Consider the following 21,385-nt stretch of genomic DNA (forward strand, 5'->3'; position numbering starts at 1 on the left):
TTAGGGCCCACTTGACATATTCACAGTTGGCTGATGCCACACTCTAAATCCTTACCTGAGGAGCAGTGTCTCCCTCTACAGGCAGCACAGCTGAAACACAAGGAAGACCTCTCTCCACAGCAGTGCCTCTGTAACTGACATGTCCCTGTACCTCTCAGCCAGCACATTGTGATAATGACTCACTGCTCCACTGCCGATTCACAGACCACTGCCAGGCAATGTGTGGGCCTGGAACTTGGTCATGCTTCTTTACCTTTCTGCATTTATCTCTAATGTAAGTAACATGTCATACCCATCCATGTTAGTGTGGCCCCCAGCACAACCAGAAAACACCAACTAATGGAATTTTCCACATTCTATGGGACCCAGCAGTACCTTCTTGTTTTAGTTAAAACTCTCCAATATTGCTTATCCCATTTGATGATCGTTAAATTGGAAAGTGGTAGGCCAAGTGCAGTGGCTCACACCTGTAATCCCAGCACTTTGGGGGGCTAAGGTGGGTGGATCACCTGAGGTCAGGATTTTGAAACCAGCCTGGCCAATATGGTGAAACCTCGTCTCTACTGAAAATTTAAAAGTTAGCTGGGCATGGTGGCGGACGCCTGTAGTCCCAGCTACTCGGAAGGCTGAGGCAGGAGGATCACTTGAACCCAAGAGGCAGAGGTTGCAGTGACCTGAGATTGTGCCACTGCACTCCAGCCTGGGTGACAGAGTGAGATTCTGTCTCAAAAACAATTTTTTTTATTTTAAAAATTAAAAAAGTAAAAAGTTGGAAAGTGATAGATTGTACTACCTCCCTGCCCTCACACCATTACAAACTACTCAGAGGATTGAAAACAAGCTTCCCTTTTCAAAAAGGATAGGGCAATCTGATTTCAAGTCACCTGTGAACAGTCAAGGAGCAGAAATAAATGTAAGGAAAGAAAGACACCAGATAGAAATGATTCTTGCAGCCTATTAACTTACATGTTTCATCAGACTTCCCAGGACAGTCTCTCCCTCGATTTCTCATAAGAATTCCTTAGATGAAGCCAGAACCAATGATTTAGCCTCCCTTTGACACCACTCTTCTTGTCCTGTATCTGTATACCGACCTCCTTTGCCCAACTGTTGTTAAATCCAAAGCAACGTTATTCCAGGAAGTGCTGTCACCACCTGTGAGAGTAGGCAGACATGAAGAGTTGCTCAACATCTGCTTTGCTGGATAGCTTTCTTCATTTATGAAAGCTCAAAGGCAGAATTCAAAGTTCATAGGTGGAAGAACTTAGTGCTGGCCAGCATCATCGTGCACTCCCCAGGCCACATGGAGGAGCATGAAGTGTTTGTAAATTGTTAGGTGTCTATTAAAGAATGTTATGTGTTTAAACACAGGGTTGAAGACGATACAAACTTATAGGTGAATTAAATTTAAAAGACAAAATGTTGACGAACTTCTTCAACTAAAATAATGTGACATTTATTCTCTTCTCATCACATAAATAAGAAGCAAGCTGCATATTAAAAATACATATATATGAGACCAGGCACAGTGGTTCACAGAGGCCTGTCATCTCAGTGCTTTGGGAGGCCAAGGTGGAAGGATCACTTGAGGCCAGGAGTTCGAGACCAGCCTGGATAACATAGGGTGATCCCATCTCTACAAAACATAAAAAAATATGAATTGTTCAAACACATAAATAAATGAGATCATGTTTAGGCAATGGGGCTCATGCTGATAGCTATCAAGAAATCATAGAAGTAATTAACTTGGAAAAAACATCAATGATCAATTATAAATGTGACCATGCCTGATTTTATCATTCATGTTATCTTTTTCACACTTTCCATACTTGCAAAACAAAGTCATGATTAGCTCTCTTATAGCAAACACCAGCATGTATACTCACCAAACCCATTTGCCCTACATCCTGGACACACACCTACATACTCATTCCCCAGCTTCCCTTTCAAGGAGTGTCACATCCAGCCCTTAAGACTCCTAACAGAATCCTCTTGTGCTTTCCGTCTCCATATCTGCCAGACAGATGCAAAGGATCCCAGAGAGAGGGAAAAAGAGTATCTGAAGCTGCAGGGAAAAATAAATCACTAGATGAAAGAAGCCTGTGTCTCTGAATTACTGCATGGAGAAGAGTCATCCATACCAACCAGCATTGTCCCGTGACATGCAGAAGAAGCAGACCTTTGTTGAGTTAAGCCACTGAAATCTTGAAGTTAAATAAACATTACTTAAGTTTACCTTCCTGAACTAATTCACAGTCTTACACTGTATTCTTTCCATTTACTTTAGAAATTGAGCAACTATGGACAATTTATATTTATTTTTTCCACAGTTAGAGCATATTTTAGCTCTTCGTCAATGTTACTTGACTTTCTTCTGTGTCAAAACAATGTGACAGCAGATAAATAAGACAGAACTGTGCAATCATCTTTAATACAGTCCTTTAGGCAATCATGCTATCTCACAGTGCTAAAATGGAATAAAATACATAAAACCCAAATATTAAATCATTGAGAGAAATTTTTTAAATAGTCTTAGATTCCTTCTTTTTAATAATTCCTTGATGGCTGGGTGAGGTGGCACACACCTGTAATCCCAGCACTTTAGGAGGCCAAGGCGGGTGGCTCACTTGAGGCCAGGAGTTAGAGATCAGCATGGCCAACTTGCCGAAACCCCGTCTCTACTAAAGATGCAAAAATTAACCGGGCGTACTCATGCGAGGCTGTAATCCCAGCTACTCAGGGAGGCTGAGGTGGGAGAATTGCTTGAACCCGGGAGGCGGAGGCTGCAGTGAGTCGAGGTTGTGCCACTGCACTCCAGCCTGGACGACAGAGCAAGACTCTGTCTCAAAACAACAACAACAACAAAATAATAATAATTATAATTCTACGACAGCCATTTCATGAAAAAATAGAATTTATCTTCCCGTAATACACATTACTGTCAATAAACATTCCCAAATTACACAGGAAATCACTGTTAATCCGTAATGTATAAGAAAAGAAAATAAAGAAACCTTCACAACACTTTTTTCTTAAAAGAAATAATTCTGACATTTTTGACACCTGTATTAATGCTATCTAACTAATCAAATTATGAGAATTACCTGGACTAGTTCAGGAACGGTGGCCCACGCCTATAATCCCAGCACTTTGGGAGGCCAAAGCTGGTGGATCACCTGAGGTCAGGAGACCAGCCTGGCCAACAGGGTAAAACCCCGTCTCTGCTAAAAATACAAAAATATAAAATTAGCAGGGTGTGGTGGCACACGCCTGTAGTCCCAGCTACTCAGGAGGCTGACAGGAGAATCACTTAAACCCGGGAGGTGGAGGTTGCCGTGAGCCGAGGTTGCATTACTGCACTCACTCCAACCTAGGCAAGACAGAGTGAGACTCCTTCTCAAGAAAAAAAAAAAAAAAAAAGAATTACCTGGACTAAATCAGTGAATATAAGTGAAAATGCAGAAAGAGATAGGAACACTGTCTTTGTCATCTTAGATTTCCACCAGTGCAAGATAAAAAAACAAAAATGAAATAAGCAAAGTGTGCATTTTCCAAGTAGAATCAACTCGGGTTAGGAGGGTAATAATAGTGGCATCAACAAAAAACATTTTTGGCATCATTATTTTATTCTTTGAGTTTTTGCTTTATCTTTATATGTAAGGAAGTTTTATTGGGCCATCCCTCTGAAGAGAGACGACTAAACTGAAATAAAAGCTTAAAGATGTCTTCGTTTCTTTAAAGGATCCTGGTATATTGTTATTACTGTGTGTTTGCGGTTTTACATATAGGTTTCCATCCATGTTCCTGGCTCATAACTCCAATAGCTCTTGGTATAATGCTGGAGCACTTTAGGGCTCAGAAGCAGGCCTGAGAAAACAGAATGTCTCTCTGCTCCTCTCCTGCCCTCCTTGCACCTGCTCCTTTTTCTCCCCAAGTGAGGAATCTTCCTTGTTTTTCTATATTGGCGCTGGCCATAAAGGAATTCTCTGACCTACCTTGTCTGATTGTGGGACGTAAGACCCTCATTTCAGAAGTGATCTTGCCCCATACCCTAAAAGAAGGAGTCCTACACAGAGGGGCCAAAAGGAATCTGAACAGACAGGCCTTACAGGGTTTCCCCTCTCAGTCTATGAGTATTAGACCATACTCTTTTTGTCCAATCACATTTCTACACAGTTGTCAGTCATGCCTATTCAATGATGTTCCCATGAAAGGCTCAAGCAAGAGACCAAGATTCAAAGAGTTTCTGGATAGCTGAACACATGGAGGTTCCTAAAGGGTGGCATATCCAGGGAGGTCATGGAAGCTCCACGCCCCTTCTCCCCTACCTTGCCTTTGCCTCTCTTCATCTGTATCATTTCTAACATCTTTTATAACAAACCAGTAAACATAAGTGTTTCCCTGGGTTATTTGACCCACTCCAGCAAATTAATTGAACCCAAAGAGGGAGTTATGAAAACCCCAACTTGAAGCTGATTGGTCAGAAATTCTGGAGGCCTGGAGTTGCAACTGACATGTGAAGTAGGGGCAGTCTTTTGGGAATGAATCCTCAACATGTGGGATCTGATGCTATCTCCAGGTAAGCCACAACAGAATTGTAGAATTTGTTGCTTGCTTAGTAGCAGGAAGAACACCTCCGCCCCAGTTTAGTCACAGATATCTTCTGTGTTGATTGTTGTTAAGAGAGAGAATAGAAAAAGCACTTTGAGTGTGGTTTTTTCCCACAGAAGTCTTTATTGTCTACAATTCATGAAGTAATTTAATATTGTTATGCATTATATTTGTTCCACTTTCCTTTAAAACTTACCATTCTAATTTTTCTCTCACAGTCAATATTTTGACCTATTCATGCTTACCAATTTCTTTGTTTTCCATTTCTTCTTTCATCCTCTTTTGAATTTCCATAATCTTTTTTCTAAAGTTTATTGTTTACTAGGTCTTTCTGCCTGGCTAGAACTTGTAAATAATAAACACTTTCCGTTTTTATTTTAAAATATCTTTATTTCATCCTGACTGAAATAATATTTTTAGCTGGGTCTAGGTTCCTAGATTGAATTATTTCCCCTTAGTACTCTGAATACACTAACAAGGTCTTTATCCGCGTTTTTAATGAGGAACCTGCTCTTAATGGGTAAGTAATCATCTCTGAAGTCAGACTGGGTCCAACTTGACTCCACCACTCACTTGCTGTGTGACTTTGGGCAAAGTCTACAATCTTTCTGTACCTCACTTTTCCTATCTGTAAAATGGGGAGAAATCTAAAGCGTAGTGCATTGGGTTATTTAAAGATTCATGCATGTGTAGTGTCTGAGACATAAAAAGCATTTGGCATTATTCCTATTTATTTGCTCAAGATGAGATGCCTTCTTGTGTTTGAATTGTTGTGTTACATTGCTCCCAGAAACATCTTGATTAGATGATTTTTCCCAGAAAAATAACAGATGCAGTCAATAAATGCTGCTCCCACCGAGACACCAAAATATCCCGTAAACCAACATACTCTGAGCAGATCTTCGCAGTGAAAACGCTGAGTCCACAGAGCGGCCACACAGACACGAGGCTGAAGAGGAAGGAAGCTGGGAACCCTGCGCGGGGTGAGTGCCAGGACTAGTTCCAGGCCCAGAAAGTTTCTTAGGGAAGGGTTGAGTAAAGTGACAGTGGGGCAGCCCACTCTCCTCACGTATTTCTGGGATCCCAGCTATAAGAGATCCTATGACCCCCACAGACAGTTGAATTGGCAGGGGGATCTGCCCAGGGAGTAGGCAGAGACAGAGCTCCAGGTTGCAGGGAGCCCAGGGGGTTTTGTGTGCATGGCAGCTGCAGAGGAAGGTGGCTATAGGCGCCTATCCCCCAAGGGTCCCCATCTGACCTCAACTTACCAGTGAGCCAAGAGAGAGCAGGGCCGTCCTTCCTGCGGGACTGGGGCGCATATGTTCTGCGGGACCCCCTGCACGCTGCCCCTCCCAAAGCCCCTGTCTGGTTGTTCCTGCAGGAGTGTGTGCACCGTGCCGCCTCCGCTGCCCAGCCTGAGTTCTTGCTAGCGACCCCGCCTGAATGCTTTCCAGGCAGTTTGGGAGCGCTTCGGATCCCCCAACACAGCAGGGGTCTGACCCCGAGGGGCCGAAAGACAGAGCCCAATGCCCCAAGGTTGCAGCACAGAGCTCAGGAGTGCCCAGCTGAGACCTGTGGCTGGTGCGCAAGCGCGGGGGAGGAGCCTCCACTCAGAACACTGAGAGGAGTGAGAAGCAGTTCGTGGGCCAGCGCGGGATGAAACTTGTCTCTCTCAGGGCCTTTCAGCGAAGGGTTGCGGCCTGTCTGCAAGCCTTAGCCTCTGCCGGAGAGAGCCCCCACAGCTCCGAACACCTAACAAAGGAAACGTAAGTGCAGCTCCAGTGATTGGAGGGGGCTCCTCTAAGGGCCAGGAGAGGACTTGGCAAAAGGATCATCTCTCTCCCCTGAACTATGGAGCATGGCTGCGAATACAAAATACCAAAGAGCCAGCGCTGAGTCAGAGCCTGCCGGCAATTACTCTTAAGCGCCATCTACTGGTTTGCCACCGAAATTACAATTTCAAAATATTCTGCCAGTATAGAGCGCCTGTAAAACCCAGAGCAAGAATCTAGCCACAAAGATCCCATACAGAGCCTTGGCCCTCTGAAAGTATCCAGAAATGAAGCCAATTGACTATACTCAACATATACCACAGTTAAGCCCTCAAGGTAAATGAATAATATAAAAACAAGACGACAAAGGAACACCAGCCCTCTCAAAAGAGTCAGCACAAGAACTCTGGCAATTCAAAACGTCAAATAAGCATACTAGCCCCTCAGCAAGGACTGAAATGTCCGGAATGACAGACATAGAATTCAGAATCTGGATACCAAAGAAGCTCGTCAAGATTCAAGAGGAAGTAGAAACCCAATCCAAGGAATCCAGTAAAAGTGACCCAAAAATTGAAAGACAAAATAGCCATTTTTAAAAAGAACCAAACTGAACTGGAATTAAAAAATTCACTACAAAATTTTCATAATAGTGTTGGAAGCATTAACAGAGGAATAGATCAAGCTGTGGAATCTCAGAGCTCAAAAACTGATTCTTCAAATCAACTCAGATAAAAATAAAGAAAAACATTTTAAATATACAAATCTTCAGAGAAGTATGGCATAATATATGACTCATTGGCATTCCTAAGAGAGAAGGAGAGAGAGTAAGCAGCTTGGAAAACATATTTGAGGACATAGTCCATGGAAGGTTTCCCAGTCTCGCTAGAAAGGTTGAGATGCAAATTCAAGAAATACAGAGAACCCCTGTGAGATACAAGATGAACATCACTAAGGCATGCTATCATATTCACCAAGGTCAGCATTAAAGAAAATATCTTAAAGGCAGCTAGAGAAAAGAGTCAGGTCACTTACAAAGGGAATCCCATCAGGCTAGCAGTGGACCTCTCAGCAGAAACATCACAAGCCAGATAAAACTGGGGACCTATTTTTATCATCCATAAACAAAAGAAATTCTAACCATGAATTTCATATCCTGCCAAACTAAGCTTCAGGAGCAAAAGAGAAATAAAATTATTTCCAGACAAGCAAATGCTAAAGGAATGCATTAGCACTAGACTAGCCTTACAAGAAGTCCTAGGGAGTGGTAAACATGGAAATGAAAGAACAACACCTGCTACCACAAAATCACACTTAAGCATATAACCCAAAGACGCTATAAAGCCACTACACAACCAAGTCTACAAAACACCCAGCTAACAACACAATGACAGGATCAAAATCTAACATATCAGCTCTAACCTTGAATGTAAATGGTCTAAATGCCCCATCCAAAAGGCATAGACTGGCAAGTTGGAAAAAAGACAAGACTCAAATGTCTGTTGTCTTCAAGAGACTCATCTTCCATGTGATGACATTGAGAGGCTCAAAGTAAAGAGATGGAAAAAGATCTATCATGCAAATGGAAAACAAAAAAGGGCAGGAGTTGCTATTTTTATATCAGACAAAACAGATTTTAAAACAACAACAATCAAGAAGAACAACGAAGAGCATTACATAATAATGAAGGGTTCAATTCAACAAGAAAACTTAACTATCCTAAACATATATGCACCCAGCATTGGAGCACACAGATTCATAAAACAAGATCTTCTTGACCTACAAAAAGACTTAGATGCCACACAATGATAGTGGGAGGCTTCAGCACCTTGCTGACAGCATTAGACAGATTATTGAGGCAGAAAACTAACAAAGAAATTCTGGACTTAAACTCAACACTTGAACAATTTGACCTAATAGACATCTACAGAATGCTGTACTATACAACTACAGAATATAAATTATTCTCATCTCCACATATAATATATTCTAAGATCAACCATGTGCTCAGCCATTAAGCAAGTCTCAATAAATTTTTAAAAAATTGAACTCATACCAACCATACTCTCTAACCACAGTGCAAGAAAAATAGAAATCAAGACCAAGAAGATCTTTCAAAACTACACAAATTACATGAACAACTTTTTCTGAATGACTCTTGGGTGAAGAATGAAATTAAGGCAGAAATCAAAAAATATATATTTGAAACTAATTAAAACTTACCAAAATCTTTAGGCTATGACTAAAGCAGTGTTAACAGGAAAGTTTATAGCCTCAAATGCCTACATCAATAAGTTAGAAAGATCTCAAATTAACAATCTAACATTGTACCTGGAGAAACTAGAACAAAAAAGAGCAAACCAACCCCAAATCTAGCAGAAGAAAAAAAATAACTAAATCCGAAAACAACTGAACAAAATTGAGGCACAAAAATGCATACGAAAGATCAATAAAAGCAAAAGTTGGTTTTTCAAAAGAATAAATGAGATCGATAGACTGTAACTAGATTAACGACAAAAAAGAATCCAAAGAAACACAATCCAAAATGATAAAAATGACATTACAACTAATCCCACAGAAATATAAAAGATCCTCAGACTATTACGAACACCTCTATGCACACAAATTAGAAAATCTAGAGGAAATGTAAAAATTCCTGGAAACACACAACATCCCAAGATTGAACCAGGAAGAAAGCAAAAAACATGGACAGACCAATAACAAGTTCCAAAATTGAATCAGCAATAAAAAAAGTACCTACCTGAAAGAGGCCTAGAGCAGACTCTCCCTCACAACCCTCAGAAGAAACCAACCTGCGGGCACCTTGCCCTTGGACTTTCAGCCTCTAGAACTGTGAGCCAATAAACGTCTGTTGTTTAAGCCACAAAAAAAAAAAAAAAAAAAAAAAAAAAAAAGTACCTACTAACAAAAATAAACAAAAACAAAAAGCCCTGGATTAGATGGATTCACAACTGAATTCTACCAACTGTACAAAGAACTGGTACCAATCCTATTGAAACTATTCCAAAAAATTGAGAAGGGCCTCCTCCTTAACTTATTCTACAAAGTCAGCATCATCCTGATACCAAAATCTGGCACAGATCCAACAACAAAAAAAGTAACTTCAGGCCAATATTCCTGATGAACAGAGAAACAAAAATTCTCAGCAAAATACTAGTAAACCATATCCACCAGCACATCAAAAGTTAATTCACCACCACAAAGTAGGCTTTACTTCTGAGATGCAAGGCTGTTTCAACACATGCAAATCAATAAATGTGATTCACCACATAAAACCATATGATCACCTAAATAGAGGGAAACAAAGCTTCTGATAAAATTCAATATCCCTTCATGATAAAAAAAAAACCTCCTCAACAAACTTAGCATCAAATGAACATAATCCACAGCCAACATTATACTGAACAGGCAAAAGCTGAAGGCATTCCCCTTGAGAACCAGCATAAGATAAGGATGCCCACTCTCAAACACCTATTCAACATAGTTTTGGAAGTCCTAAGCAGAGCAATCAGGCAAGAGAAAAAAAATACAAGGCATCCAAATAGGAGAATAAAAAGCCAAACTATTTCTCTTCACTAACGATATGATTCTATACCTAGAAAACCCTAAAGACTCTGCCAAAAGGCCCCTGGAACTGATAAACAACTTCAGTACGGTTTCAGAACACATAATCAATGCACAAAAATTAGTAGCATTTATATACCAATAACATTCTAGCTGAGAACCAAATCAAGAACACAATCTCATTTACAATAGCCACACACAAAAAAGAAATGCCTAGGAATAAATCTACCCAAGGAGCTGAAAGATCTCTACAAGGAGAACTACAAAATACTGCTGAAAGAAATCAGAGATGACACAAATAAATGGAAAAACATTCCATGTTCAGGGGTTGGAACAATCAATATTATTAAAATGGCCATACTGCCCAAAGCAATTTACAGATTCAATGTTATTTCTATCAAACTACCAATATCATTTTTCACAAAATTAGAAAAAACTATCTAAGATTTATATGGAACCAAAAAAGAGCCTGAATAGCCAAAGCAATCCTAAGCAAAAAGAACAAAACCAAAGGCATCACATTGCTTGACTTCAAACTATACTACAAGGATACAGTAACCAAAACAGCATGACATTAGTACAAAAACAGACACATAGACCAAAGGAACAGAATAGAGAACCCAGAAATAAAGCCACACACAACCACCGGATCTTCAACAAACTCAAAAAAATAAGCAATGAGGAAAAGACTCTCTTTCAATAAATAGTGGGATACTGGCTATTACAATATAAATAATAGTATATGATATCTGATTATATTATATTATAGTATTAATATAATATAATTATATATTATTATAATTAATATAATTAATAATTATTATATATTATATTCTATATTATTATATTAATAATATATAATATATTCTTTATATTATAAATAATATATATTATTTATAATATAAATGTATATTATTCATAATATAAATAATATATATGATATATAATATATTATAAATATTATAAATATGATATATAATATATTATAATACTATAAATAATATGTGCTATATAATATATTACAAATACTATAAATAATATGATATATAATATATTATAAATACTATAAATAATATGATATATACTATAAATACTATAAATAATATATGATATATACTATAAATACCATAAATAATATATGATATATACTATAAATACTATAAATCATATATGATATATACTATAAATACTATAAATAATATATGATATATATTATAAATACTATAAATAATATATGATATATATTATAAATACTATAAATAATATATGATATATATTATAAATACTATAAATAATATATGATATATAATACATTATAAATATTATTATATAACATATTATAAATATTATAAATAATATATTATATATTAATTATATTATTATATATTTATCATAATATATTATAAATAATATATATTAATATATATTATATATTTTATTATATATTAAATATATAATATATCATATATATACTATATATTATATATTATATCATATATACTATATATTATATATCATATATACTATATAATATATATTATATATACTATATAATATATATTATATATACTATATAATATATATTATATATACTATATAATATATATTATATATACTATATAATATACTATATTATATATACTATATAATATACTATATTATATATACTATATAATGTACTATATTATATAATATACTATATTATATATAATATACTATATTATATAATATACTATATTATATATAATATACTATATTATATAATATACTATATTATATATAATATACTATATTATATATAATATACTATATTATATATAATATACTATATTATATATAATATACTATATTATATATAATATACTATATTATATATAATATACTATATTATATATAATATACTATATTATATATAATATACTATATTATATATAATATAGTATATGATATATAATATACTATATGATATATAATATACTATATGATATATAATATACTATATTATATATAATATACTATATGATATATAATATACTATATGATATATAATATACTATATGATATATAATATACTATATGATATATAATATACTATATGATATATAATATACTATATGATATATAATATACTATATTATATATAATATACTATATGATATATAATATACTATATTATATATAATATACTATATTATATATAATATACTATATTATATATAATATACTATATTATATATAATATACTATATTATATATAATATATGATATACTATATTATATATAATATATGATATACTATATTATATATAATATATGATATACTATATTATATATAATTATATTATATATAATATATAATGTACTATATTATATATTATATATAATGTACTATATTATATATTATATATAATGTACTATATTATATATTATATATAGTATAGTATATAGTATATAGTATATATACTATATTATATATTATATATAATATAGTATATAGTATATAGTATATATTAGTAATATCTTATATAATATTATATATAATATATATTATATATTAATATATTATATATTATTTATAATATATATTATATATTATTATTATATTATACATTAATAATATATATTATATATTATATATTATATATTATATATTGTTAATATATATTATTATATATTATATAATATATAATATATTATTATATATTATATAATATATAATATATTATTATATATTATATAATATATAATATATTATTATATATTATATAATATATAATATATTATTATATATTATATAATATATAATATATTATTATATATTATATAATATATAATATATTATTATATATTATATAATATATAATATATTATTATATATTATTATATATTATATATTTTATATATAATATATAATATAATATATTATATTATATATTATGTATTATATATTTTATATATAATATGTAATATAATATATCATATTATATATTATTATATATTATATATTTTATATATAATATATAACATAATATATTATATTATATTATATATTATAGAATATATAATAATATATTTTATATAATTTGTTATAATATATATTATATTATTATTATATAATTATATAAATAATATATAATAATAATATAATATAATATATCTTATATTATATTACAATATTATAATAAATAATAATATATATTATATAATAATATTATATTATATATTAGATATTATATATTAATAATATATAATATATTATTAATATATAATATAGATATTATATATCATATATAATATAGATATTATATATCGTATATAATATAATATAGATATTATATATCATATATAATATAGATATTATATATTGTATATCATATAATATAGATATTATATATGATATATCATATAATATAGATATTATATATGATATATCATATAATATCCATATTATATGATATATCATATATAATATCTATATTATAATATAGATATTATATGATATATCATATAATATAGATATTATATGATATATCATATATAATATTATATATATTAATATTATAGATATTATATTATATACAATATAACATAGATATTATATTATACAATATATAATATCGATATTATATTGTATAATATAATATCGATATTATATTGTATAATATAATATAGATATTATATTATACAATATAATATAGATATTATATTATACAATATAATATAGATATTATATTATACAATATAATATAGATATTATATTATACAATATAATATAGATATTATATTATACAATATAATATATTAATAGATATATATCATATATATAATATATATATTATATTATATAAATATATTAATAGATATATATTATATATATAATATATATATTATATATATAATATATATATTATATTATATAAATATAATAATAGATATATATTATATATAATATAATATAATAATATATAATATAATATGATAATATATAATATATTATTAATATAATGTAAATAATATAAATGCTGGGATACTGGCTATCCATATGCAGAAGAATGAAACTGGACTCCTACCTATCACTATATACAAAAATTAAAAAGATTTAAATGTTAGACCTCAAAATCCTATAAAAACATCCTACAAGAAAACCTAGGAAATACCCTTGTTGACATTGGCCTTGGCAAAGAATGTGTGGCTAAGTCCCCAAAAGCAATTGCAACAAAAACAAATGTTGGTGAGACTTAATTACACTAAAGAACTTCTGCACAACAAGAGGAACTACCAAAAATGTAAACAGATAACCTACAAAATGGGAGAAAATATTTGTAAACTATGCATCTGACCAAGGTCAAATATCCGGAATCTATAAGGAATTTAAACAATCGAACAAACAAAAAACAAATAAGCTCATTAGAATGTGGGCAAGGACATGAACAGAAACTTCTCAAAAGAAGACTTACAAGCAGCCAAGAAACATATGAAAAAGTGGTTATCATTAATCATCAGAGAAATGCAAATCAAAACCACAATGAGATACCATCTCACAAAAGTCAGAATAGCTTTTGTTAAAAAGTCAAAAAATAACAGATGTTGGCGAAGCTGTTGGGGGCGCCAGGGAAGGGACATTTATATACTCTTGGAGGGAATGTAGATTGGCCCAGCCACTGCAGATAGCAGTTTGGAGATTTCTCAAAGAACTAAAAGTTAAAAAAAAAAAACAACAACAACTAAAAGCTGAGGTACCAGTCAACCTAGCAATCCCATTACTTGGTGTATATGCAAAGAAAAACAAACTGTTTTACCAAAAGGATACCTATGTGTTCACTGCGGCACAACACACAATAGAAAAAACATGGAATCAACCCAGGTGCCCACCAACAGTGGACTGGATAAAGAAAATGTGGTACATATACACCATGGAATACAATGCCGTGTTAAAAAAGAATGAAATCCGGCCGGGCGCGGTGGCTCACTCCTGTAATCCCAGCACTTTGAGAGGCCGAGGCGGGTGGATGACGAGTTCAGGAGATTGAGACCATCCTGGCTAACACAGTGAAACTCCGTCTCTACTAAAAATACAAAAAAATTAGCTGGGTGTGGTGGCAAGTGCCTGTAGTCCCAGCTACTCCGGAGGCTGAGGCAGGAGAAAGGCGTGAACTCGGGAGGCGGAGCTTGCAGTGAGCCGAGATGGCATCACCGCACTCCAGCCTGGGTGACAGAGCGAGACTCCGTCTCGAAAAAAAAAAAAAAAAGAAAGAAATCCTGTGAACTAAGGCAGAAGCAGAAAACCAAATACCACGTTTTCTCACTTATAAGTGGGAGCTAAACATTGGGTACACATGAACATAAAATGGGAACAACAGACACTGGGGATTACTAGAATGGGGAGAGAAGGACGGGGCATGGGTTGAAAAACTACCTATTGGATATGCTGCTCATTACCAGGGTGATGGCTTCATTCATACCACAAATCTCAGCATCACACAATATAATACCTCTGTAACAACCCTGTACATGAAGCTGATGATCCTAAAATAAAAGTTGAAAACGTAAAAAGAAAAATCATGATGAATATCTCTTCAAATATTGCCTTTCTTTCACCTTTTTCTATGGGAACTCCTAATTAATGTGTGATTGCCTTCCTCACTATAATCACCATGCAGCAATCTCTCCTATTTCTTACATCTTTAGTTATTTGTGCTGTATTTTAGGTAATTTCCTTAGGACTACTCTCAGTTCACTAATTCTTTTTTCAGTTATGAGTAATCTGTTGCTTAACCCAGGACTTTTTTTGTTGTTGATTTTAAAGATGTAGATTTTCAGGTCTTTATTAGTCAGGGTTCTCAGAGAAACAAAACTAACAGAATATACATATATGGATCTTAATAAGCAAAAAAAACCCAAACAACCCCATTAAAAGGTGGGCAAAGGACATGGACATTTCTCAAAAGATTAACAAGAGGCCAGTGCACATATGAAAAGTGCTCATCATCACTAATCAGCAGAGAAATGCAAATAAAAACCACAATGAGATATTGCCTCACAACACTCGGAATGGCTTTTGTTAAGAAGTCAAAAAATGTAGGAAGTGAGGAGCGCCTCTTCCCGGCCGCCATCACATCTGGGAAGTGAGGAGCGTCTCTGCCCGGCCGCCCATTGTCTGAGATGTGGGGAGCACCTCTGCCCTGCCGCCCCATCCGGGATGTGAGGAGCGTCTCTGCCCGGCCGCCCCGTCTGAGAAGTGAGGAGACCCTCTGCCTGGCAACCGCCCCATCTGAGAAGTGAGGAGACCCTCCGCCCAGCAGCCACCCCGTCTGGGAAGTGAGGAGCGTCTCCGCCCGGCAGCCACCTCGTCCGGGAGGGAGGTGGGGGGGGGTCAGCCCCCCGCCCGGCCAGCCACCCCGTCCGGGAGGGAGGTGGGGGGGTCAGCCCCCGCCCGGCCAGCCGCCCCGTCTGGGAGGGAGGTGGGGGGGTCAGCCCCCCGCCCGGCCAGCTGCCCCGTCCAGAAGGTGAGGGGCGCCTCTGCCCGGCCACCCCTACTGGGAAGTGAGGAGCCCCTCTGCCCGGGCAGCCGCCCCGTCCGGGAGGGAGGTGGGGGGGTCAGCCCCCCGCCCGGCCAGCCGCCCCGTCCGGGAGGGAGGTGGGGGGGTCAGCCCCCCGCCCGGCGAGCCGCCCCGTCTGGGAGGGAGGTGGGGGGGTCAGCCCCCCACCCGGCCAGCCGCCCCGTCTGGGAAGTGAGGAGCCCCTCTGCCCGGCCACCACCCCGTCTGGGAGGTGTACCCAACAGCTCATTGAGAACGGGCCATGATGACAATGGCGGTTTTGTGGAATAGAAAGGGGGGAAAGGTGGGGAAAAGATTGAGAAATCGGATGGTTGCCGTGTCTGTGTAGAAAGAGGTAGACATGGGAGACTTTTCATTTTGTTCTGTACTAAGAAAAATTCTTCTGCCTTGGGATCCTGTTGATCTATGACCTTACCCCCAACCCTGTGCTCTCTGAAACATGTGCTGTATCCACTCAGGGTTGAATGGATTAAGGGCGGTGCAAGATGTACTTTTTTAGACAGATGCTTGAAGGCAGCATGCTCCTTAAGAGTCATCACCACTCCCTAATCTCAAGTACCCAGGGACACAAAAGCTGCGGAAGGCCGCAGGGTCCTCTGCCTAGGAAAACCAGAGACCTTTGTTCACTTGTTTATCTGCTGACCTTCCCTCCACTATTGTCCTGTGACCCTGCCAAATCCCCCTCTGCGAGAAACACCCAAGAATGATCAATAAAAATAAATAAATAAAAAGAAGTCAAAAAATAACAGACGTTGGTGAAGCTGTGGAGAAAAGGTACAGTTATACACCGTTGGGAGAAATGTAAATTGGTCCAGCCACTGGATCAATTATATATATGGACAGAAAGAGGGAGAGAAAGATAATAGGTTTATTATGAAAATTGGCTCATGCAATTATGGGGACTGAGAAGTCTCACAATATGTTGTCTGCAAGCTGGAGAACCAGGAAAGATAATGGTGGAATTGAGTCTGAGTCCAGAAGCCTGAAAACTGGATAAACCAATGGCATAATTCCCAGAGTCTGAAGGCTCAAGAACTGGGAGCTTTGATGTTCAGGGGCAGAAGATGGATATTTTAGCTTGAGATGAGAGAGAGAATTTGCCCCTCCTCTGTCTCTTTATTCTGTATGAGACCTCCTGCTCATCATTTAAGTTTCAGCTTAAATGTTATCTCCTCGGAAAAGACTTCCTCAGCCACATTTCCTGGAGTAGCACTCACTCCCCTGGACACTGTATATTTCATTGTCCTTTTCTGGTCTCAATTGCACTTATCATTTACGTATTTATCTACTTATTTAATTTTAAATTTCTACTTACTAATCATTTATCTTTCCCAACTAGAATGTAAGCTCTGTGAGAGCAGGGGCTTGGTCCATTATGCTCTCCACCATATCCCTAGCACCTGGAATAGTGTCTGTCACATTGTAGGCTCTTGGTTATTTGGATACACTGAATTAGCAAATGAATCAATGAACGAATAAAAGAAACTGCAACTACTTTTGCTTTACATGTTCTTTCCCTGATGTGGTCCTCATCAAGTTGACAATAATGGTGTGTACCCTGCCTTCTTTGGGTAGAGGTAAGCATGTGACCCAACTTGGGACAATTCTTGATATGGTTTGGCTCTATGTCCCCACCCAAGTCTCATATGTAATTGTAATCCCCATGTGTCAGGAGAGGGGCCTGGTGGGAGGTGATGGGATCATGGGGGCAGATTTCCCCCTTGCTTTTCTCATGATAGTGAGTGAGTTCTCACGAGATCTGATGGTTTAAAAGTATGGCACTATCAACCCAAATGCCCATCAATGATTGCCCGGATAAAGCAAATGTGGTATATATATACCATAGAATACTATGCAGCCATAAAAAGGAACGAGATCATGTCCTTTGCAGGGACATGGATGGAGCTGGAAGCCATTATCCTCAGCAAACTAATGTGGGAACAGAAAACCAAACACCGCATAGTCTCACTTATAAGAGGGAGCTGAACAATGAGAACACAGACATAGGAAAGGGAACAACACACACTGGGGCCTGCTGGGGGAAGGTGGGAGGGAGAGCATTAGGGAAAAGAGCTAATGCATGCTAGGCTTAATACCTAGGCAATGGGTTGATAGGTGCAGCAAACCACCATAGCACACGTTTACCTATGTAATAAACCTGCACATCCTGCACATGTACCCAGGAACTTAAAAATAAATAATAAAATAAAATCAGTGTGGCACTCCCCATTTTGCTCTTGCGTTCTCCTTCTCCACCACAGTAAGATGTGCCTTGCTCGATTGTAAGTTTCCTGAGGCCTCCCCAGCCATGCAGAACTGTGGGTCAATTAAATCTCCTTTCTTTATAAATTACTCAGTCTCAGGTAGTTCTTTATAGCAGTGTGATAATGGACTAATACAATTATGAACCTACATTCTTTTGAATACAGTGATTAGTCCAAGGATTGTGCACAGGTCCCAGCCAGGTCAATTGGTGCACTTCTACAAAAGTTTCAAAATAGAAAATTAAAATAAGAAATTATCTTGGCTCACAAACTTTAAGGATATGTATGTAGGGCCATGGGTAGCCACCATCTTCTTTTGAAGCATAAGGAGTCTGTCAAGGATAGACAAACGTGAAATTAAAACTTAAAGTGAAGTTGGGCTAAGAGATGAAGCTAGAAAGAGCACTTTGATACCTTCAGTTAAACCTGGTTTCTAGTATTGCTTGAAGCTGGTATCACAGTTCAATGAGTCACTACATTTCTATTTTTGCTAGAGCCAGATTGAGTTGGGTTCCTGTACCATTCAACTAAGAGTCCTGACTATGAGTAGGTGCTTCACACAGGTAACTCCCAAGCTTTCTGCTTCTCTCTGCCACATGAAAGACTAAAGTATAGCAACACCAAGCAACAGCCATGGCATTTGGCCCTACCATCCTGGAGTGCAGTTCAAAAATTGAGCTTGAGAGAGGACAGCTACAAGTCTACTCCCTGTTTCAGAGCAGCTGCATGCTGTTTGAGAGGTCCTGCCACGGTTCCCTTTCTTTCACTCCTCATTAAGCAACAAGGAACAAGGTTGATGGTCAATGGAGGGTAACTTTTCTTTCTCCCACCCCAGACCCACTCTGAAAAAGATCCTTTGTTCCAGATCAGATCATCAATAGCACTGGCAATGACTATGACCCTTCCTCCCTTTCCGACAACCCCACTCCTCCTCCCAATGTCCAGGTCCAGATGAGAGGCAAATTGAAATCTTATGCCAAATCACAGAGCTGTGGCTGGCTTCCTTATTCTACTCCTTTATGAAAAGAAATAGCAATGATAACAGTAGGGTTAGTTGTGCCTGGCTGGTTGCAAAACAAAACCTTTTCTGCCAAGGCCAGAGTCAGAACGATTCATAATGGGTACTTTAAAGCTCAAAAGAAAAACTTAGCAAAAGGCAGCAAAATGTTCAGCAAAATTCATACAAGAGAGGTGAAGTCCTTATCTCTCCACTTAGCACTTGACTGGGCCACCTGGCTTCTCACTCTAATTCATCCTTTTCTTGAATATGCTTATAACTTGTCAGGGATCTATTCCTTTCCCTTAAATTTCCTCGCTTAGGGACAGCATCTCCCTCCAGAGTTCTCACCTTCTCCCCATGTGTTCCCTTAAGTCCAGGGTTCATCAGAAAAAAAGACCTCCTCATACGCAGTGAAGCCATTCCCGTTGATATACTTTATTTCTATTACTAAGACCTAGGGGCAAGAAAATACTGAAATTGAGCAGCTTCTAAAGTCTAACCAGTTCTCAGAACCAAGTAGTGAAGAGAAGACAAAGAGCCAAAATTTATTCTGTTTTAAGTCACTCAGTTTGTGGTCATTTGTTATGGCAACCATAGGAAACTAATGCACTAGCCTACGTCATGCCTGCTCTGTGCTTAAACCTGTGCTATGTGCTCTGCACTCCTTATTCATGGCAAAAACATCCTTACAAGGGAGGTACTGTTACTCTTGTTTAACAGACAAAGGGCTTAAATGCCTTGTCCAAGGTCTGCTGAGGAGAGAGTGGAGCCTGAATTCAAATTCAAGTCTATCCAATTCTGAAGCCCATGCTTTCTCCAGCATGCCAGTATTTCTGTAGTTAATAAAATGTTTGTTTTCAAATAATTAAAGAATACGATCTGGCCAGGCATGGTGGCTCATACCTGTAATCCCAGCACTTTGGGAGGCCGAGGTGGGTGGATCACTTGAGGTCAGGAGTTCGAGACCAGCCTGGCCAACATGGTGAAAACCTGTCTCTACTGAAAATACAAAAATTAGCCGGGCATGGTGGTGGACACCTCTAATCCCAACTACTCTGGAGGCTGAGCCAGGAGAATCACTTGAACTCAGGAGGTGGAGGTTTCAGGCAAAGGTTTCAGTGAATCTAGATGGCGCCACTGCACTGCAGCCTGGGTAACAGAGCGAGACTCTGTCTGAAACAAACAAAAAAAGAATAGGATCTGATTCTGATTGTCTGATTTCTAGTTTTTAGCATATTTGACATCCAGAACATTTCATTTCTTAACACGTCTTCCTCTCTTATATGACACAATGATTTTCAGTAATAATCATAAAATGAAAGAATGTATTTCAAGTATGGACTAAAATTTGCATTTACCAAACAAAATGATTGCACTTCACAGTCCACACGTTTCATTGTTTCATTATTAAGCAGAAATAAAAATTCCCAGTGGTCACACAGAAGGATGTAATTGAAGAACTAAATTTTGTTTCTTTCCTTACAGCCATTGTGCTCTAACTCTTCCTTTTTATTCTACTGCTTAAACACAGAAATAGACACTACCACAAAAGTTGGAGGCATGAGCTGAGCCCTAAGTGAGTAGAAACAATTCTAA

At 36.5% G+C, this 21,385-nt stretch overlaps 1 long non-coding RNA gene across 1 annotated transcript in view; it reads right to left on the bottom strand.

Annotated features, from left to right (window-relative positions):
• LOC134728909 (uncharacterized) overlaps window positions 1-10,590 on the bottom strand; it is an 85,717-nt gene extending 75,127 nt beyond the window's left edge. The window contains exons 1-3 of the long non-coding RNA XR_010109772.1: window positions 9,300-10,590; window positions 5,880-9,137; window positions 967-1,155 (exon numbers count right to left, since the gene is read on the bottom strand). This is a non-coding gene — a long non-coding RNA (uncharacterized LOC134728909). The remainder of the gene's footprint in view (window positions 1-966; window positions 1,156-5,879; window positions 9,138-9,299) is intronic.
• Between the last annotated feature and the right edge of the window lie 10,795 nt (window positions 10,591-21,385).

Source organism: Pan paniscus, chromosome 15, assembly GCF_029289425.2.
Source record: "Pan paniscus chromosome 15, NHGRI_mPanPan1-v2.0_pri, whole genome shotgun sequence".
In the NCBI taxonomy this organism is placed as follows: Eukaryota; Metazoa; Chordata; class Mammalia; order Primates; family Hominidae; genus Pan; species Pan paniscus.